The 21343-nt window shown below is 40.8% G+C and overlaps 1 pseudogene; it reads left to right on the forward strand.

Annotated features, from left to right (window-relative positions):
- The first annotated feature begins 16487 nt into the window (after positions 1-16487).
- On the forward strand, positions 16488-17025 carry LOC122907431 (annotated as a pseudogene).
- Positions 17026-21343: the final 4318 nt, after the last annotated feature.

Here is a 21343-nt window from a genome sequence, read left to right on the forward strand (position 1 = left end):
CCCTTCTCTGTGGTTACAAGAGCCAATTCCTTATAATAAATCTCTCTTTTTCTCTGTTTCTCTCTGGTCTATCTACCTAATTCCTATTGGTTCTGTCTCTACAGAGAACTCTGACTAATACAGTTTCTTTCTTATATTTATATTTCTTTTCCTCCTAAATTCCCACATTTTGTAAGATGAATTAATACCAGTGTTTTATGCTTTTTTTCTTTTAGTAGGAAATTAAGGTAATTCATTCTATGAAACTATAAAAAGAAAAGATATAAGAGCATATAGGCATAAAGAGATAGGAATATCTTGGTCAGGGTTCTAGCAAGAAATAGAATTTCCCTCAAAAGAATTTAACCAAAAAGTGCTTCTTTACCTATGGGTAGCCAGAGTTAAGGAAACTAACAGGGCCTGGGGAGAGACCCTCAGGGAACTAACGTTAGCAGAAACTGGTTACCACCAACAGCCTGAAGGCGCAAGGAGGAGAAACTCTGTTTCCAGAGTTCTGGAAGTGTCACTGGCAGGGGCTGTAATAAGAGAAGGAGGAAGCTACAGTCAGACTATGACTGGAGCAAGGAACAGTGGGAGAAATACCGTGATCTTTCTGTCATTCACCCCTCTGATCTCTTGCCAGTGTCTCTTGTCGAACCCATGCAAATGTCAAGGGCCAGGGCTGGGAGAAACTGTCCAGAGAGACCAGCCCCCTACTCGGGGCACACAGCAGGGTGGAGGCATCCAGAAGGTTTTGCTACGGACTACAGAATCGTCACCCTTCATTACCCATGGCCCTTCCGGCTTTGCTGACTGCACAGATACAGAGCCTGGAGCACACACTTTCCTGCCCGCTGAGATGGGACCTGACTTTCACCTGCTCCACTGCCATTTCCAAGCATTGCTAACCCCAAGCGGAGTGAACAGATGTCCGCCGCCCTCTCTCGGATTGGTTGTGGCCTGCCTTCTGCCCTTGTGGGCAGCTCTGGGCACCAGAGACACTTTTCTCCATCTCCTCTGCGTACCCCAGCCTGGCTCTAGCCAGCTCCGAGCAGCCCCGAGAGCGGAGTGTTACCTCCTGTGACCAACACAGAGGATATGGCCTCTTGGAATCTTTTAGTCTGCATTTTACTTCAAGTTGGTGCCATAAATAGCCATGTGGAAATAAATTAATCTGAAATTACTTTGAAGAGCACACAAACAGATTAAAAATCAATCAATTTTTTCTAAAGATTTTGCAGAGAATGCGTATATGTAAAATTCCAGATCTTTCAGTTCAAACAATAAACCTGGCTTTATTGTTATATTGGGAAAAGAATCTCTCAATTCAGACTTGCAGTGTTTCAAAATGCTTTATTTCAGAATTACCCAATAGGTCTTCAGCTAGGTCATCAGGAAATCTAACTGTAAGAGAACAGAGCAGATTAAATAGGGCCGAGGAGAAGAAGTGGTGTTGCCCAAGACTCTGAGAGATGGGATCACCTAGATGAGGTGGCTGGGAAGAGAAACGTTCTGGGAGTGCAGGGTCAGCACTGGGTTCAACAGATGTCTCCCCTGCCTCACCCTAGTCCCGCCCTGCTGGGTTGTCCACTCCTTTCGAAGAAAGCCCCACCCAGAACTGCCCGCTAGCTTATTCTTTCTAGAAAGTTGCCCTTTTATAGAGGCTTCAATATGATCTCACCTACTGGTTGTGGGGAAAATTTGCAAACCATGAAAAGAACTTTCTGGAACAGCTGTGGATGATGAGACTGGATAGAACAGGCACAGGGCCTACTGGCGGAGACAGTAGAGGAGCTCGAGGAATTCAAAAGTTGAGCCTAATCCTGAGGCTTCAAGCATTTAAATGCAAACAAAGCAAGCAGTTGGCAATTGCAAGTAAGGGAGAAGTAAGGAGAGGCTGATGGCTTCCAATGGTGTCCCAGTATCCTGAGTCCTACCGTCCATCCACTCCTTCAGGTAAAACATCTTATTTGAAAAAGTAGACACTGTTGTTTAAGTTGCAAGAGGGTGGCTGATCCACTTAGGTTGCCAACACTGTCTTATGAATTAATAGTTGAGGTCGGGGCACCTGGGTGGCTCAGTGTGTTAAAGCCTCTGCCTTTGGCTGAGGTCATGATCCCAGGGACCTGGGATCGAGCCCCAATGGGGCTCTCTGCTCAGCTGGGAGCCTGCTTCCCTCTCTCTCTCTCTCTCTCTCTCTCTCTGCCTGCCTCTCTGCCTACTTGTGACCTCTGTCTGTCAAATAAATAAATTAAAAAAAAATAGTTGAGATCATTTTCCATGAAAGGGGAGGGTGGAAATGATGGAGATACATTTCCTATCCTTCATAATAGTATTTCCTAAGGTCAGCACAGTCAGCTGGCCAGAATCTTTGAGTTTTGTTTTCTCCTCACGGTAGCACTCCACGTGCACAGCAGAGGGAAAGTAGCCCAAGAAATCGTGAACAAAAATTTACATTGAAGAAATGCTGAATGTATCTCTTTGTTCAGTCCCCATCGTATCACCAATCACACACGGCTTAGTCAGCTCAGGCTACTAGAAAAGGGTACCACAGATGGGGAGGCTGAAACACCAGACATAGCTCTGGGGGCTGGAAAGCCACATATCAAGGTGCCTGCAGGCTCTGTTCCTGGCGAGAGCTTGCTTTTTGGCTTGCAAGTGGGAGACTTCTTGCTGGGTCCTCACATGGCAGGGGGGAAAGAGAGCTCTGTTGTCTCTTCCTCTTCTTATAAGGACACTCCTGGAGCCCAACTCTCATGACTTCACCTAATTACCACCCAAAAGCCCCATCCATTGGAAGTTAGGGCTTCAACGGATGAAGTTTAGGGCGGCATGCACGTGTGGTCCATGACGGCATGGTACCAGTAACCTAGTGTGAAGAGGTTTGCAGAAATACTGTTAGAAAAATTGCCGAAATGTGAGCTCTTTGACTCCAGTTTGACTCAGATCCGTTGGTTTTGTAGATAGTCGTTCTCACACACAGGGTGGTTAGATGTATTGCATCTTTCCTCCCTTGCGAAGGAAATATGTGGTCCTCACAGCTCAGCAACAGATGGCCAAAGTTTACAAAACCACTAAGAAAACATACCCAATGTATTAAAACAAAGTTCACTGCTAACGCTGAACCATCTCTTTCATGTTTTGATTCATAAGGTAACCGGGCTCTAATCTGGAAAAAAAAAAAAAAAACAAAACCACTGGACATTATTTAAAAAGTAACAACACCCCATTTAGCTGTTCTGAGAAATTTCTTTTTTTGGATTAAAAGGCACAAAAGGATTTAAAAAAAAAAAAAAGCACAAAGGAGGATATTTCTGAGGGAAGGGTTACATGTGGCGACCTTAAGGGAAACGCTGCTGATGTGAGTGGCATCTCGCTGCATTTGCTGTGATGGAAACGCCATCCTCTTCCTTCTCCTGTGGCTAAAACTTTGCTAGGCAATATGGTACTAATGAAAAATGTGGAAAAGAATTAGGAAATAATTATTGTTTACATGAAAGCCATTCAACTCCTTATGCAAGAAAATCCTCACTTCAACATGATCTCATTCTCCTAATATAAAGGGCATGGGTACCCTCAAATGTCTGCTGACTATCTATGCATAATTATAGATTATCACTCTCATAGTTAATCAGAATATTTCAGGAATTGTGAAAATGGGAAATCTAGGTAGAAAATACCTTCCTGGAATCACAATCAATTCATTTGCCTAATTGTATTTAATCGATTAAAGTACGTTTTTGAAAAAGAAATTAAAATATTAGAAAAACACTTTATTCTGTGCACAAACCCATCCAAGTTGGCAAAAGGATGCTCTGTGAAGAAGCTCGGAGTGAGATACTGGGCCTTGTTATCCAGAAGCATACACACACGTGTCTGTGATTCTCTCTGTATACTGTCCCACCTGTGGCCGGGATGCTGGGTGTTCTGGTCATGATGGGGAGGGTGAGGGGAAGGGCACTGAGCCAGGTCATTGTCCCGACCAGGAGGCAAGGAAAGATTGTGCTTCTAGGAATTGAACTGTGATGGGGGAATTTAAAATATGGAGAAGTTTACATTACCTGTAAGCTTTTTTTTTTTCTTTTAACATAAAAATGACTCTTCGATACCTGGAATAAGGAAGTAAGAGTGGAGAATCAGGGATAGAAATACAATGGAACAGACAGGCTGAAATTATGCCACAGGGTATACATTCTTTCTTACAAGTGTAAAGATGCTATGTGTGATTTCTGTGCCGTGTCTAACCCTCATATCCCTGAAGACCATACACCAGACAAAACAATGGACTGTGTGTGTCTCCCTTATTTTTTCTTGTCTGCTAATAATTTTACTAAATAATGGAATCATTTTTGCTGATAAAGAATTCACGGTGACCTCCATTTTCAGTCATATGAATGTATCCTAAAGTAGTTAGGCAAGGTAGGTCATACGAGATGATTTCATGTTGGAAACATAAATTTGAATTAAATACAGGGAGAATGACAGTAATATGTGTTGAATGCTGAACATCCACCAGGCTGTTCTAAGTATGTCACTTATAGGGGTTAATTTAACTAAAGAGACAGAAGCAATGCAGAACATAGAATTTTTATTGTTGGCAAATTAACTCATTTTCAAAATTTGGAATTACAAAATGTAGTAAGGTGAAAATAAAACATTTGTGGGTCCCCTGGATCAGGGTGACACAAAAGGGTGAGATATCTGTAATGTTTAAATCTGACCTAGGGGCACCTGGGTGGCTCATTAAGTTAAGTGACTGCCTTCCACTCAGCTCATGATCCCAGTGTCCTGGGATCGAACCCCACATAGGGATCCAACCCCGCATAGGGATCCTTGCTCAGCGGGAAGCCTGCTTCTCCCTCTCCTACTCCCCCTGCTTGTGTTCCTTTTCTCACTGTGTCTCTGTCAAATAAATAAATAAAATATTTAAAAATAATAAGTCTGACAAGGGACTAATATCTAGAATATACAAGGGATGTGTACATATTGACAACTACAAAATACTCCAATAGAAAACGTGGGCAAAATACAGAAGGGGCGGTTTACGGAAGAGGAAACTCTTTGAGCGACTAAACACATGGAGAGATGTTCAAACATATAAGTAAGAGAAAGGCTAATTAAAAAAAAATGAAACATCACTGTGTGTCCATTAGCCAGGATTTCATCAGGGGGCTGCACGACACCCACTGTGGGTAAGAGTGTGAGATTAGGTGCCCCTCTGCACCAGCGGGGGGCGAGCAGACTGGGACTCCCATCCAGCCCAGCCAATGTAACTGAGCGTGCGATGCCCTAGGGCCCAGCCATTCCCCACTTGAGTTGCCCCTGGAAATTCTCATTACAGGCCCTTAACGGACACAACTAAGGGTATTGGTGGCAGGTTGTGGGGGCATCCGATGTCCTTCATGGAGCGCAGATGGTAAAAGGCAAAGGTGAACATTCATGGAGGATTGTGCCCCAGTTAGAAACAACAGATTCAGTTTTCATGTAGGAGCATGGATAATTTTAAGAATATAACACTGAGTGAAAAAGGTAAGAAACAGAATGAGATGACATAATCCTCTTTGTGCAAACTAAAATAGATCTTAAAATTACCAAATTCTTAGAAGAAAACAGAAGGGGAAAAAAAACAAAAGGGAAAAACTTCACGACATCAGCTTTAGAAATAATCTCTTGGATATGACATCAAAAAAGCACAGGCAAAGAAATCAAAAAGTAAATAAATAAATTCAACCTCACCCAAATTAAGAACTTTTGTTCATAAAGACAGAGAACAGAATGGTGGTTGCCAGGGATAGTGTTTAATGCAGACAGAGTTTCAGTTTAAGAGGATGGAAAGATTCTAGAGGGGGATGGTGGTCACAGTCCCATAACAATGTGATTGCCCTTACTACCGTTTAACTGTACACTTAAAAGTGATTAAAATGGTAAATTTTATGTTATGTATATTCAACCATAATTACAAAAATAAGAAATAAATTTAAAAGACAAAAAAAGAAGAAAAATATGTGATTCTGATAGTTTTAGAGTAGGAGTGCAATCCATTTTATAAAGAGGAGAATGGAGATAATGCTTGTGTTTTTACTTCTGTGAAACAAAGCAACATGTAATAATTCAGTGGTCAGTATTATGCAAATTTTAAAATTCAATAATTTGTTAAAAAATTTTTTGAGAATAAAGAGGTATCTGCATAAAACAACAAATACACATTTCAAGATATTTGTGAAACACACTAACCTCTGCTAAGGGGAGTGGAACAGGTTTGCTATGGGATAAAAGGGAATAAACAAGTAAATGGAATATGAAAAGGAAAATACTTGTGACCTCTCAACTCAATTCCGTTTAACAAACATTTATTAAGACTTTACTTTTTCCAGACATTGTGTTTGTTTTCGTGCTTTCCGATGGTATCTGAGCCTAAATATGATTTACATACATGAGATAATGAGACTCTTTATTAATTTTTGTTAGAATTGCATGTGCTCCAATAACAGAGAGAAAACGAAAAATTTATTACTGGAGAAAAGTGTCTTCTAAGATGCTTTATCTTGCTTACATGGTATGATATATTGGCACAACATGCTATCTTCAATGTAGCTTTTGTCTCAAGTGATGCCATTAAACCATTAAAAGCCAAGAAATATAATTTAAAAATGAGCCATAACATAAAATAATGTGATAGACTTGGAGAAGATTGAATGTTATTTGAATTATTTATAGATTAGTGTCTTATGAAAAATAGGAGCTTAGAGGTATATTTAGATGTTTCTAAGTCTCAAGTTACTACAAACTCAACATGTCCTAATAAAACTAATCCTTAATAATCCCCAGTCATTCATTAATTCAACAAATATTTATGAAACTTCTATCCTGTGCCAGATCCTGTGCCTCAATAACCATTTTACTTCATTACTTTTAAATTTATATCACCACTCCAGGCTTCTTTGAACTTCAAACCCACAGCACAGCGTTTATATTTCTTGAGTATCTCAAGAGTTCTTCAAACCCAGATCATCCAAACACCTGTGACTCACCCCCATAATTATTGTTTCCAGTTTCCTCCTCTTAGAGAATGGCTCCACTTAATTGGCAGAGGCCAGACACTAAGTGATTGTCCTTGAAGTCTCTCTCTCTGTCCCTTGTCTTACCCAGTGATGCCAAGTCCTATTGATTTTAACATTTAAATATTTCTCAGATCCATTCACTTTCCTCCATCTTTAGTCACCATCAGTCCAAAGTACTATAACTCTCTCATTTCCTGACAGGACTCCTGGCCTTAAATATGTATGGCTAGCCCTCCACCTCACTCTACATTGAAGCCAAATCTGGTAATGTCATTTCCTATCTCTTCTCTGCTCTTAAAAAGCTGTGTCTCTTTAGTTGAAGAATAAAACCTCCAAGGTAGCCAGTGATAAACTGATGATATTGTTCCTTTCTGTCTCTGTACCATGTTACCACAGGATCTTTGCACATGGCTTTCTCATAGAATTGGAATGCTCTTTGTCTCCCTTTTTCCTCCCCTGTCTCTCCTCATTTGCATAGTCCATCCATTCACTCACAAATACTTATGGAGAACCTACTATGTGCCAGGTGTTGATTTAGGGTGGATACTCAGTTCCCTCTTAAAGATTTAATTTTCATGAGTTAAATTTGGATTCTGGTAGACTAATTCTGACTTAGCTCAATGTTTTTTCTTCAGAGAAGTCTGATCAAAGCAGGGCAGATTTCCCTGTTGTAAGTTCTCAAAACCCTATGCACTCTTTCCTAGTACTTATTACAGCTTGTAATTATACATTTATTTGAGGGTTTATCTGAATAATGTTCGACTCACCCATTAGTCTGTAAGATTTCTTTAGGGTTGGGATATGCCTATTTTTTTTTTGTCATCACAATACGCTTGGTGCCCTATCACAGTGCTACATGCACAGAAAATCTTTGATCTAGTAAATATTTATTGATCGAATAAAATGTGCTAGAAAATGATCACCACCCTAAGGTTAGCCCAGTGAGAAGGCAGATGAATGAACAAATAATACAGCAGAGGAATAATACTAGCTCAGACGTACATGCAGAAGCTGGAGGGACATATACAGTCCCTCATTTTATTACTTATTTTTTAAATTGGGAAGATAAGCACCTTTATATGCTGAAGGTTAATAGCCAATGGAGAGAGAAAAAAGATACACGAGGGAAAGGACCCGATGAAGGGCAATTTCCCTGGAGAGAGAAAGGATGGGGTCCAGAGCTCCATGGAGGGACAGACATGGAGGGACAACCATGGCAATGGTTGGGGAGCTCTGTCTGATGGTTTCAGTTTCTTTGTGGAGTCCAAGGCTAGACCTGCTCTAGCTAGTACATAGCCACTTGCCACATGTGGTCACTAAGCCCTTTAGACATAGCCAGTCTAGGGAGATGTGCTCTAAATGCAAAAGACATATCAAATTTTGGACTTAGTACAAAAACAAATGCAATATAGCTCATTAATCATCATATATTAGTTATTTGTTGAAATGATGATATAGTCAATTCTGATTATTCATAGCAATGATGTTCTACAAAGTTGCCATGAACACTGAGTTATCAAATAGTGAGCCATTGAGAGCCTTTGGGCACAATTTCACCCACAGCTCAATATATAAACTTATTTTATGTGACCATGCTGGATTTACACAACACTTTGTGTTTCTGTTTAAAGATAACCGTATTTAACCTGAATCAACCAATATTTAGTAACAAGATTGAAGCAGTGATCAAAAACCTCCCAAAAAACAAAAGCCCAGGACCTGATGGGTTCCCCAGAGAATTCTACCAAACATTCAAAAAAGAAATAATACCTATTCTCCTGAAGCTGTTTCAAAAAATAGAAATAGAAGGAAAACTTCCAGACTCTTTCTATGAAGCCAGCATTACCCTGATCCCCAAACCAGACAAAGACCCCATCAAAAAGGAGAATTTCAGGGGTGCCTGGGTGGCTCAGTGGGTTAAGCCTCTGCCTTTGGCTCGGGTCATGATCTCAGGGTCCTGGGATCGAGCCCTGCATTGGGCTCTCTGCTTAGCGGGGAGTCTGCCTCCCCATCTCTCTCTGCCTGCCTCTCTGTCTACTTGTGATCTCTCTCTCATTGTCAAATAAATTTTAAAAATCTTTAAAAAAAGTTTTAAAAAAAGGAGAATTTCAGACCAATATCCCTAATGAATATGGATGCCAAGATTCTCAACAAGATCCTAGCTAATAGGATTCAACAGCACATTAAAAAGATTACCCACCATGACCAGGTGGGATTTATTCCTAGGATGCAAGGGTGGTTCAACATTTGCAAATCAATCAATGTGATAGAACAAATCAATAAGAGAAGAGAGAAGAGCCACATGATCCTCTCAATTGATGCAGAAAAGGCATTTGACAAGATACAACATCCATTCCTGATTAAAACAATTCAAAGTATAGGGATAGAGGGAACAGTCCTCAACTTCATCAAATCTATCTATGAAAAACCCACAGCAAATATCATTCTCGATGGTGAAAAGCTGACAGCCTTCCATTTGAGATCAGGAACACGACAAGGATGCCCACTCTTGTCACTCTTCTTCAACATAGTACTAGAAGTCCTAGCAACAGCAATCAGACAACACAAAGAAATAAAAGCTATTCAAAATGGCAATGAAGAAGTCAAACTCTCTCTCTTCACAGATGACATGATAGTTTACATGAAAAACCCAAAAGACTCCATCCCCAAATTACTAGAACTAATACAGCAATTCAGTCATATGGCAGGATACAAAATCAATGTACAGAGATCAGTTGCTTTCTTATACACTAATAATGAAAATACAGAAAAGGAAATTAGAGAATCCATGCCATTTACTATAGCACCAAGAACCATAAGATACCTGGGAATACACCTAACCAAAGAGGTAAAGGATCTGTACTCAAGGAACTACAGAACACTCATGAAAGAAATTGAAGAAGACACAAAAAGATGGAAGACCGTTTCATGCTCTTGGATCAGAAGAATAAACATTGTTAAAATGTCTATACTGCCTAGAGCAATCTATACTTTTAATGCCATTCCGATCAAAATTCCACTGCTAGTTTTCAAAGAGCTGGAGCAAATAATCCTAAAATTTGTATGGAATCAGAAGAGACCCCGAATTGATAAGGAAATGTTGAAAAACAAAAATAAAACTGGCGGCATCAAGTTACCTGATTTCAAGCTTTACTACAAAGCTGTGATCACCAAGACAGCATGGTACTGGCATACAAACAGACACATAGACCAGTGGAACAGAGTAGAAAGCCCAGATATGGACCCTCAACTCTATGGTCAAATAATCTTCAACAAAGCAGGAAAAAATATACAGTGGAAAAAAGACAGTCTCTTCAATAAATGGTGCTGGGAGAACTGGGCAGCTATACGTAGAAGAATGAAACTCGACCATTCTCTTACACCGTACACAAAGATAAACTCAAAATGGATAAAAGACCTCAATGTGAGATAGGAATCCATTAGAATCCTAGAGGAGAACATAGGCAGTAACCTCTTTGATATCAGCCACAGAAACTTCTTCCAAGATATGTCCCCAAAGACAAAGGAAAGAAAGGCAAAAATGAACTTTTGGGACTTCATCAAGACCAAAAACTTCTGCATAGCAAAGGAAACAGTCAACAGAACAAAGAGGCAACCCACAGAATGGGAGGAGATATTTGCAAATGACAGTACAGACAAAAGGTTGATATCTAGGATCTATAAAGAGCTTCTCAAACTCAACACACACAAAACAGATAATCATACCAAAAAATGGGCAGAAGATATGAACAGACACTTCTCCAATGAAGACATACAAATGGCTCTCAGACACATGAAAAAATGTTCATCATCACTAGCCATCAGGGAGATTCAAATTAAAACCACATTGAGATACCACCTTACACCAGTTAGAATGACCCAAATCAGCAAGTCCGGAAACAACATGTGTTGGAGAGGATGTGGAGAAAGGGGAACCCTCTTACACTGTTGGTGGGAATGCAAGTTGGTGCAGCCACTTGGGAGAACAGGGGGGCGATTCCTCAAGAAATTAAAAATAGAGCTTCCCTATGATCCTGCAATTGCATTACTGGGTATTTTCTCCAAAGACACAGATGTAGTGGAAAGAAGGGCCATCTGTACCCCAATGTTTATAGCAGCAAAAGCCATGGTCGCCAAACTGTGGAAAGAACCAAGATGCCCTTCAGCGATTGAATGGATAAGGAAGATGTGGTCCATTTACACTATGGAGTATTATACCTTCATCAGAAAGGATGAATACCCAACTTTTGTAGCAACATGGACAGGACTGGAAGAGATTATGCTGAGTGAAATAAGTCAGGCAGAGAGAGTCAATTATCATATGGTTTCACTTATTTGTGGAGCATAACAAATGACATGGAGGACATGGGGAGATGGAGAGGAGAAGGGAGTTGAGGGAAATTGGAAGGAGATGTGAACCATGAGAGACTATGGACTCTGAAAAACAACCTGAAGGTTTTGAAGGGGTGGGGGGTGGAGGTTGGGGTATTAAGGAGAGCATGTTTTGCAAAAACATGTGGTGTGGTGCAAAAACAATGAATACTGTTACGCTGAAAAGAAATTTTAAAAAAATCATTAAATCATAAAAAAAAAAAAGAAAAGAAAGAAGAAAAAAAGAAAAAAAACCCCAAACTCTCTCTCTTCTCAGACGACATGATAGTTTATATGGAAACCCAAAAGACTCCACCCCCAAATTACTAGAACTAATACAGCAATTCAGTCATGTGGCAGGATACAAAATCAATGTACAGAGATCAGTTGCTTTCTTATACACTAATAATGAAAATACAGAAAAGGAAATTAGAGAATCCATGCCATTTACTATAGCACCAAGAACCATAAGATACCTGGGAATACACCTAACCAAAGAGGTAAAGGATCTGTATTCAAGGAACTACAGAACACTCATGAAAGAAATTGAAGAAGACACAAAAAGATGGAAGACCATTTCATGCTCTTGGTTCAGAAGAATAAACATTGTTAAAATGTCTATACTGCCTAGAGCAATCTATACTTTCAATGCCATCCCGATCAAAATTACACTGGCATTTTTCAAAGAGCTGGAGCAAATAATCCTAAAATTTGCATAGAACCAGAAGAGACCCCAAATTGCTATGGAAATGTTGAAAAGAAAAACAAAACTGGAGCCATCACTTGCCTGATTTCAAGCTTTACTACAAAACTGTGATCATTAAGACAGCATGATACTGGCACAAAAACAGACACAGTGGAACAGAGTAGAGAGCCCAGATATGGACCCTCAACTCTATGGTCAAATAATCTTTGACAAAGTAAGAAAAAATATACAGTGGAAAAAAATTCAATAAATGGTGCTGAGAAAGTTGGACAGCTATGTATAGAAGAATGAAACTCGACGATTCTCTTGCACCATGCACAAAGATAAACTCGAAATGGATAAAAGACCTTAACATGAGGCAGGAATCTATCAAAATCCTAGTGGAGAACATAGGCAGTAACCTCTTCGACATTGGCCACAGCAAATTCTTTCAAGAAATGTCTCCAAAGGCAAAGGAAAAAAAGGGAAAATGTACTGTGGGTCTTCATCAACATCAAAAGCTTCTGCACAGCAAAGGAAACAGTCAAGAGAACAATGAGGTAACCCACAGAATGGAAGAAGGTATTCTCAAATGACACTATAGACAAAAGGCTAATAACAAGATCTACAAAGAACTCCTCAAACTCAACACACATAAAACAGATAATCACATCAAAAAATGGGCAGAAGATATGAAGAGACACTTCTCCAAAGACATATAAATGGTTATCAGACACATGAAAAAATGCCCATCATCACTAGCCATCAGGGAGATTCAAACCAAAACCACATTGAGATATCACCTTACACCAGTTAGAATGACCAAAATCAACAAGACAGTAAATAAAAAGTGTTGGAGAGGATATGGAGAAAGGGGAACCCTCTTACACTGTTGGTGGGAAGGCAAGTTGGTGCAGACACTTTGGAAAACAGTGTAGAGATTCCTTAAGAAATTAAAAATAGAGCTTCCCTATGACCCTGCAATTGCATTACTGGGTGTTTTCTCCAAAGACACAGATGTTGTGAAAAGAAGGGCCTTCCATACCCCAATGTTTATAGCAGCAATGGCCACAGTTGCCAAACTGTGGAAAGAGCCGAGATGCCCTTCAACAGAAGAATGGCATCCTCTGTTGGCAGAGGAAAGAAGATGTGGTCCATATATACAATGGAGTGTTATGCCTCCATCAGAAAGGATGAATACCCAACTTTTGTATCAACATGGATGGGGCTGGAGGAGATTATGCTGAGTGAAATAAGTCAAGCAGAGAGAGTCAATTATCACATGGTTTCACTTACTTTTGAAGCACAAGGAATAACACAGAGGACATTGGGAGATGGAGAGGAAAAAAGTGAGTTGGGGGAAATCAGAGGGGGAGACAAACCATGAGACACTGTGGACTCTGAGGAGCAAACTGAGGGTTTTAGAGGGGAGTCGGGTGTGGGGTTGGGTGAGCCTGGTGGTGGGTATTAAGGAGGGCACGTATTGCATGGAGCACTGGGTGTGGTGCATAAACAATGAATTTTGGAACACTGGAAAAAATAAAAGGAAATTAAATTTAAAAAAGTAAAGATAACCGTATTTAACGTAGATTGTCCTATTAATATTGAACACACAGCCGATGGCATGGTAACTCACACGTGTAGGGAGCCGACACACATATGCTCTCCCTAAGGCACACCCCAGCCTGCTCACTCTTAGAGTATTGGACAACATGAGCACAATGCTTGGGAGCTGTCTTAAACAACAAAATCACCAGCAAAAAGCACGAAAGTGCAAAAAAAAAAAAGTAGCATTAACTCGAACACAAAAAGGGCACTTGCTTATTTACAACAGCTGAAACAGGAAGGTAGAGAACTGCCTTATCTGACCTCAGCTGGGAATGGGGATGAATATTTTTTTCATGAATTCTATTATCATTCTAAAAACCAAATTGCCCTCTTACGCCTTTGATGCTTTAGTCAGTTCCTGCTCATTAATGCACACAACACTATTAAATTTTCCATAGCAATACTCTATATTCTCTTTGTAACATGGTCTGGTGTCTTATTAAATTTCTGGCCAGCTGTCTCTGTTCAGCAGATGTCTTCATTTGGCTGCTGGGGACAACTCTAGGAGCTTTCCCTGTGAGGTTTCGGCCAAGTCCAAAGCTGTTGGTGCACATGAATGGCTTACTTTTTTTTTTTTTTTTTTTTTTTCTGAAATGAACTTCCTTGCCTTTGTGAATCTTGAGTCTCATCAGCAAACATGCCAACCAGGAGTCAGTTTTGCTGCATGTTCTTTTCACTTTATGAACTAAATCAATGGTGGGATCCCAGCAGATGCTGCTACCTCCCAGAACAGGTCTGAGATGTCCGGTAGGGTTTTATGCTGATTGACCCTGCAATTCTAACACCAGTGCATTCACCGCATGGTTTTTTGCTTGTCGTTTTCTTTTTTTTTTTTTTTTTAAAGATTTTATTTATTTATTTGACAGAGAGAGATCACAAATAGGCAGAGAGGCAGGCAGAGAGAGAGAGAGGAGGAAGCAGGCTCCCTGCAGAGCAGAGAACCCGATGCGGGACTCGATCCCAGGACCCTGAGATCATGACCTGAGCCGAAGGCAGTGGCTTAACCCACTGAGCCACCCAGGCACCCTGCTTGTCGTTTTCTGATTTCTGCTGGGGTTGTTTGCAACAGCAACCCCTTAGCTATCTTGAAGACTTGATGCAGGTGTTTTCAATCAACATTTCCTTTTCTGATTATAAAACTAATAATCCAGAAAATTTGCAAAATATAAAAAGCACAGAGAAAAATAATTAAGTGATTTTAATGCTCTATCCTTGCTATACAGTTTTAATATTTTCCTGGTCAACATTAGTAGCCCTTCCTGTGGCTTCACCAGCTGCCTAGAGTGTCTTGGGCACAGGGGCAGAAGAACACGTTGGTGCCAGTTAGTGTCTGCATCTGAGAGTCAAACACGAGCCCATGTAGGTCCAGAAGGGGTCCCTTATGGAGGAACTTTTAAAGGGCAGTTCCATGTTCTGCATGTGCAGATGAGAGCAAGAACAGAAATTCTGGCATATCAATTCTATGTGATAGCATTTGTGTTTGTGGGCTGGTGACATCCAATTATGTGTTTCTTCTTCCCATTTTTCTGTTCAAACTGGGATATATTCTATGTATACTATTTTGTATTCTGCTGTTTTTCACTTACTAATGTAATTCCCTCAAGCTATTAAGTATCTTTTTTTTTTAAAGGCTTAAGCTTATAAAGCAAGTATAAGGAGAAAAAGGGAGACCATCCCTACCAGCAACCTCTCCAGACATAAATACTCTGCATTGCGAATATTTAGCATGTGGGGAAGGTAAAATAGGTAAAGGGGAAAGCATGGATGTCTGTTTATTTGAAAGTAATTGACTTTCATAATCAGTGAATCTATAGTTATTGAGTTCTGACTTTTGCTAGGGAAGCAAAAAAGGTAAGAACAGACTCTATCTTAAGAAACTTTAAATCTGGTTTGAGATACAAGACTTGACCTTATAAAAATTAAATCATACGGAAGTGAAATACTATTTAATATAGCATGAACATTTCACAGAAAAGCTGATGCTAATACATGTTGCAAATAATAGTGAGTTATAAAATAATCATTGCTGGAAAGAACCTTTGGAATCACGTCACCCAAGTGTCTCATTTGTGCCGCTGAGTGGGCACCCAACATACTAGATAGTTGTTTGTTTCTCTGTCTCCTCCTCTTATCCATGACCCACCCCTGCCCCTCAGCCCCTTGGGGATAGAGCTGGTCTTGGTCCATTCCATAAGTCAGGGCTGCTCCATACAGAAGAAGAACTCATTTTAAGCACTCAATAAAGTTTATGGAAATAAATTGAATTGGCCGTGTCAGGTACACCTCTGTACCCCCCAGTGCTTTATAATAATATGTGATCAATGAATGAAGATGGAACAAACAGACAATGACAGGTGCTTTGGGAAAGAGGAAAGAGCATAAGCTCTCATGTTCAAAACATGATCCATCACCTATTGATTGCACTGTCTTGGGAAAATCAGTGAGTGATTCTGAGTCTTTCTCGGCAGTGTATAAATCCAGCTGGTATATATTTCTAGCCTTATTATACAGCCTTATTTCTAAACCTATTTTAAAACACTACCTTTTCTGAGGCTGCTGATCTCGATGAATTGTCACCGTAGCCCATCGCCCCCAGCCCCACCCGCCGGGAGTCCCACTTGGAAGCTGCTGGTGGACCTGACTTCTAAGGGAGTCGTTTTGTAGCTGGAGTAGGAGCCCAAGGCCAAGTGAGCAGAGGTGGCAGGGCTGAGGCTCCAACAAGAGTCGCTGCCGAAGCCGGAGCCTGTCTCTGACCACCAGCAAGGGCAGATGGTCAGTTCATTATGGGTGGTTTTTTCTCAAGTACTTTTTCCAGGTTTGGTTGGAACCCAGCAAATGGAGATTTTGATTTGGGATTGGATGGAGCAGGAAAAACTATAATTTTGTACAGGTTGCAGGTTGGACTAGTAGTTACTACTATTCCTACTATTGGATTTTACGTTGGGATTGTAATATACAAGAACCTTGAATCCCAAGCCTGGGATCAAGGAGGACAGACAAACATCAGGCCATGCTGTGGTATTATTCTTCAAACACAGAGGCACCCATTTCTGTAGTAGGCAGTCGTGTCCAAGAGCAAATTGGCATTCCCAAATCAGAGTTAGCTGCCATGTTGGAAGAAGAGCTGAGAAAAGCCATTTTGAAGATGTTTGCAAATAAGCAGGCATGGAGCAGGCCATGACTCCCTCAGACAAGGCAAATGCGCCTGGATTACCTGCACTGAAGGACTGGAAATGGCTAATATTCAAAATTTGAGCCACCAAAGGCCCTAGCTTCAATGAGGCAATGAAATAGTTAGTTGGAATATTAAAGAACAGATAGTAACTCAGTCACTTCTGTCCCTCTGAAATGAAGACCACATCACATATCTCTTTGGAAATAGTTAAGCATGCTTCATGCTACTAAATACTAAAACTGTGTGATTGTTGGCATATACTGAACTGACTGCGATATGTGCAATAAATATAAAAATAAGTATTTGGTTGGAAGGGTAACTCACCATGATTGAACCAACTGAATGCCTGTTCTGTGTAATGTAAAATCCTTCCTGGCTTTCTTGGGCTAAGTATATTCTTTTTGTATGGAATTCTAATTCAAACAGAGTCCTGTTAAAGACTGTATTCTTACTGAGGAAAAGCCCTCCTATTTTTGAATTAGTGGGTGCAGTTTGTTTGTATAAACACTAATAAATATCTTAACTCAGAAAAAGAAAAGAAAACACTACCTTTTATCTTTTGGTTTAATTTCATTATTTTATTATTGATCCAATTCATGTCATCAGTTAAGTTCTATGGTATTTTGAAGACTCTTTGAACTTGGGTGACGGTTAGAATAGAGGTCACAATAATGGAATAGAAATGCCAGAAGAATAACCTGATTTGGGGGGAAGGTCATGACTTGTACCTCTAGTAGTTACCTAGGGCTGCCTTAACAATGGACTGGCTTCCAACAAGAAAAGTGTCCTGAACAAACCCATCCCATTCTTTTATCATCCCGTACTTTTCATTCCTCTCTCTTCTCTCAAAATCCATATTATGTTAATCCATACTTGCTGGTATTTTTTTTTAAAGATTTTATTTATTTATTTGTCAGAGAGATAATGCCCACACAAGCAGGGGAACAGCAGCAGCAGAGGGAGAAGCAGGCTCCCGATGTGGAGGAGGGAGCAGGGAGCCCGAGGTGGGACTCAGTCCCAGGACCCTGGGATCATGACCTGAACCAAAGGCAGGCGCTTAACTGACTGAGCCATGCAAGTGTCCCCCATACTTGCTTGTATTTTCTAAATGTCTTGGTAAGGGCATATTGCTTCCTTAATCAAATGGTAAGTTATCTGTGCTTTTTCTTATTTTTAAGGACAGGCTAGAGCACTGTAAGGGGTCCCTTGCTGGATGAGTATGGAAAGTTGTCCCCAGCTTGGTTCTCCCAGCGGTAGGTAATGGAAGGAGGAGAACCATGGTGGCTCCTTTGTCCAGCTTTCTGAGCGAGGCTTTTGCAGCTGAAATGGGAAGGCAGCTGCTGTAAGAGGTTCTACTCTCTGATCTTGGACAATGTGAGGAAAGGCTATGCCTGACAATGGGACCAGGAACAATGTGACCTAGTAACCGCTATAAGCAAAGGGCAGGAAGGGTCTGCTCATGGCAATGCCCTGCCTCCTTTCCCCAGTATTCCATTTGGGGGAGGGATATGACATTAAGTTTCTTAAGGAATCTTTCCTTTTTAGGAGGTTCTGGAAAATAAATCTAAGAAGCTATTGGATACCCCCCACTGCCATTTTATACTCTTTAAGCAGAACTCAAAGAAAGAAAGGTCTTAGAATTCTCCACTCTTCAGGATCTTCTCAGACCTAAGCCTGTAGTGGACCACCATGGTGAGTCCTGAAGCTACTTTAAAGTTTGAGGTGCTGTTCAGGGACACCCAGCAACCTAACAGGCTACACCAACCCTTGGGCTCAGCATGAACACTGCTGGTGTCACTGGTCAAAACCAGGATGATGCTCAACAGTTCACTCAATGTCTTAAAACTCCCTTTCACTCGCTGCCCTGCCTTCTCATAAGAAACGCTGAAGTCCTAGAAAGCCAAAACCCAGGTGCAGAACGAAATCAAGTACACGGTTCACATTGCTGCAATTCTACCTTATTACACTCCATCCTCTTAATTACATCGGGACTTTCTTTTACTTAATAATTTTATACCATTCAATGATCATTATATTCATGTTGTAGGTACTGTTTTAAAAGCTACTGTATTATAAGTAGTGATGTCCGTCCGCTTGCAGAAATCTGGTGAGACTTTCAGATATACGGACCAGGGATCTTTGATTAGGCAGACATGTTTGTTCTGGTTTCCCACCTCATTCATACTACAAATACGTGCCTATTACACACCAGGCACCAGATGAAGACAGGGCAACAGCCATGAGCATTTTGAGGTCCCCACTCTCATGGGACCTATATTCTAGAAAGATGAGATAGACAGTATGCAAAGAAACAAATGCATATGTGCTGTGATGTCAGGTATGACACGTCATAAATAAAATCTAGAAGTGGTGTGATGAGGTTTGCTGCTTGAGATTGCATTGTCAGCAGGGGGGAATTTTTCTGACGGCAGTTAAGTGAAGACTTGAGTGTAGTGAGGAAACAACTTGTGTAGATACACAGGGATAAGCATTCTAAGGAGGGGATCAGCAAATGCAAATGACCTTCCAGACTCAAAACATGCCTGGTCTACATTGAGATACCACCTTATGCCTGTTAGAAAGGCCAAAATTAGCAAGTCAGGAAACAACATGTGTTGGAGAGGATGTGGAGAAAGGGGAACCCTCTTACACTGTTGGTGGGAATGCAAGTTGGTGCAGCCTCTTTGAAGAACAGTGTGGAGATTCCTCAAGAAACTAAAAATAGAGCTTCCCTATGACCCTGCCATTGCACTACTGGGTATTTACCCCAAAGATACAGATGTAGTGAAAAGAAGGGCCATCTGTACCCCAATGTTTATAGCAGCAATGGCCATGGTCGCCAAACTGTGGAAAGAACCAAGAATCCCTTCAACAGACGAATGGATAAGGAAGATGTGGTCCATATACACTATGGAGTGTTATGCCTCCACCAGAAAGGATGAGTACCCAACTTTTGTAGCAACATGGACGGGACTGGAAGAGATTATGCTGAGTGAAATAAGTTAAGCAGAGAGAGTCAATTATCATATGGTTTCACTTATTTGTGGAGCATAACAAATAGCATGGAGGACAAGGGGAGTTAGAGAGGAGAAGGGAGTTGAGGGAAATTGGAAGGGGAGATGAACCATGAGAGATTATGGACTCTTAAAAACAATCTGAGGGGTTTAAAGGGGAGGGGTATGGGAGGTTGGGGGCGCCAGGTGGAGGGTATTAGAGAGGACATGTATTGCATGGAGCACTGGGTGTGGTGCAAAAACAATGAATACTGTTACGCTGAAAATAAATTTAAAAAAAAAATGCCTGGTCTGTTTAAGGCAGAGTTGGGAGTTCTGTATGGGATGAGGTAAGAATAGCAAGAGATGGAAGGGTCTAGATCCCACAGGGCCTTCTAAGTCACATCAAAGATTCAGAATTTCTCTGAGTATAATGGGGAGCCACTTGGGGATACTGATCAGGAAATGATTAACTCTACATTTTAAAAGCATCAATCTGGCTGCTGCTTGAAGAATCAGGGAGCAAGACTGTAAACAGAGAGAAGGTGATTGCACTGATCCCAGATATAGATAATGTCAGCTGGGATGAGGGCGATAGTGGTCTATATTGTGAGCACCAGTCCCACCAGTCCGATGTGGGGTAATTTGTGAACATAGAGTCCAATGGGGTTTGCTGATGGATCAGATTAAGGTGGCCAGAGGAATAGAATCAAGCAGTACAGATATAAATCAAAGTCATTAGTAATCTTCCAATTCTAGGCTTGGGTGACAGTTTTGTGGACTCTTTAGATTAGTCTGTTACATCTTGCACATATAATTTATATATTTTTTGATGAGTCAAGTGCTACATTTAAAAACATTTAAAAATTTAATAGAGAAAGATAATGGAAAGAAAGGAACTAGAGAGTAAATGCAGATAATTCTTTCAAGGAGAACTGCTGCTAAGGGAGTGGTCTTGGGGAGGTATGGAGGGGAATGTGGTGTCACTTGGCTACAGTACCCCAAGTTTCTATGTTTGTGTGTGGATAGAAATGATCCCTCAGTCAAAGGGGGAAGAATGATGATGGAGGAGAGAGAAGGGAAACTACAAGAATGGAGTTCCCTGTTATCAGAAAGTGATGGGGTGAGAATCTAGTGACGAGACAAGGTTGACCCTGGCGAGGGGCAGGGCATTTCTGCATTGGGATAAGATGGAAGACAGAGTATAAGCACAGATGCATGTGGGATAGTAGATTTGTCATTCAAGGTTGTGAAATTTATTTTCCCATCGCTTCTGTCTTCTCAGCGACCAAAGAAGCAAGGTCAGCATCTGAGAGTGGGAATGGGGGAGGCGGTGTTAGAGTTTGAGAAAAGAGAAGAGGCTCTGAACTAGAAACTGGAAGAGACAAGATGCAGGAAATGTGCAGGGTGGCTGGGCTGGCCTCAAGACCCATGCGTGGTTTGTGGGAATAAATTTTGAGATAATCTGCCT

This window comes from Neovison vison, chromosome 5 (genome assembly GCF_020171115.1).
Source record: "Neovison vison isolate M4711 chromosome 5, ASM_NN_V1, whole genome shotgun sequence".
Lineage (NCBI taxonomy): Eukaryota > Metazoa > Chordata > Mammalia > Carnivora > Mustelidae > Neogale > Neogale vison.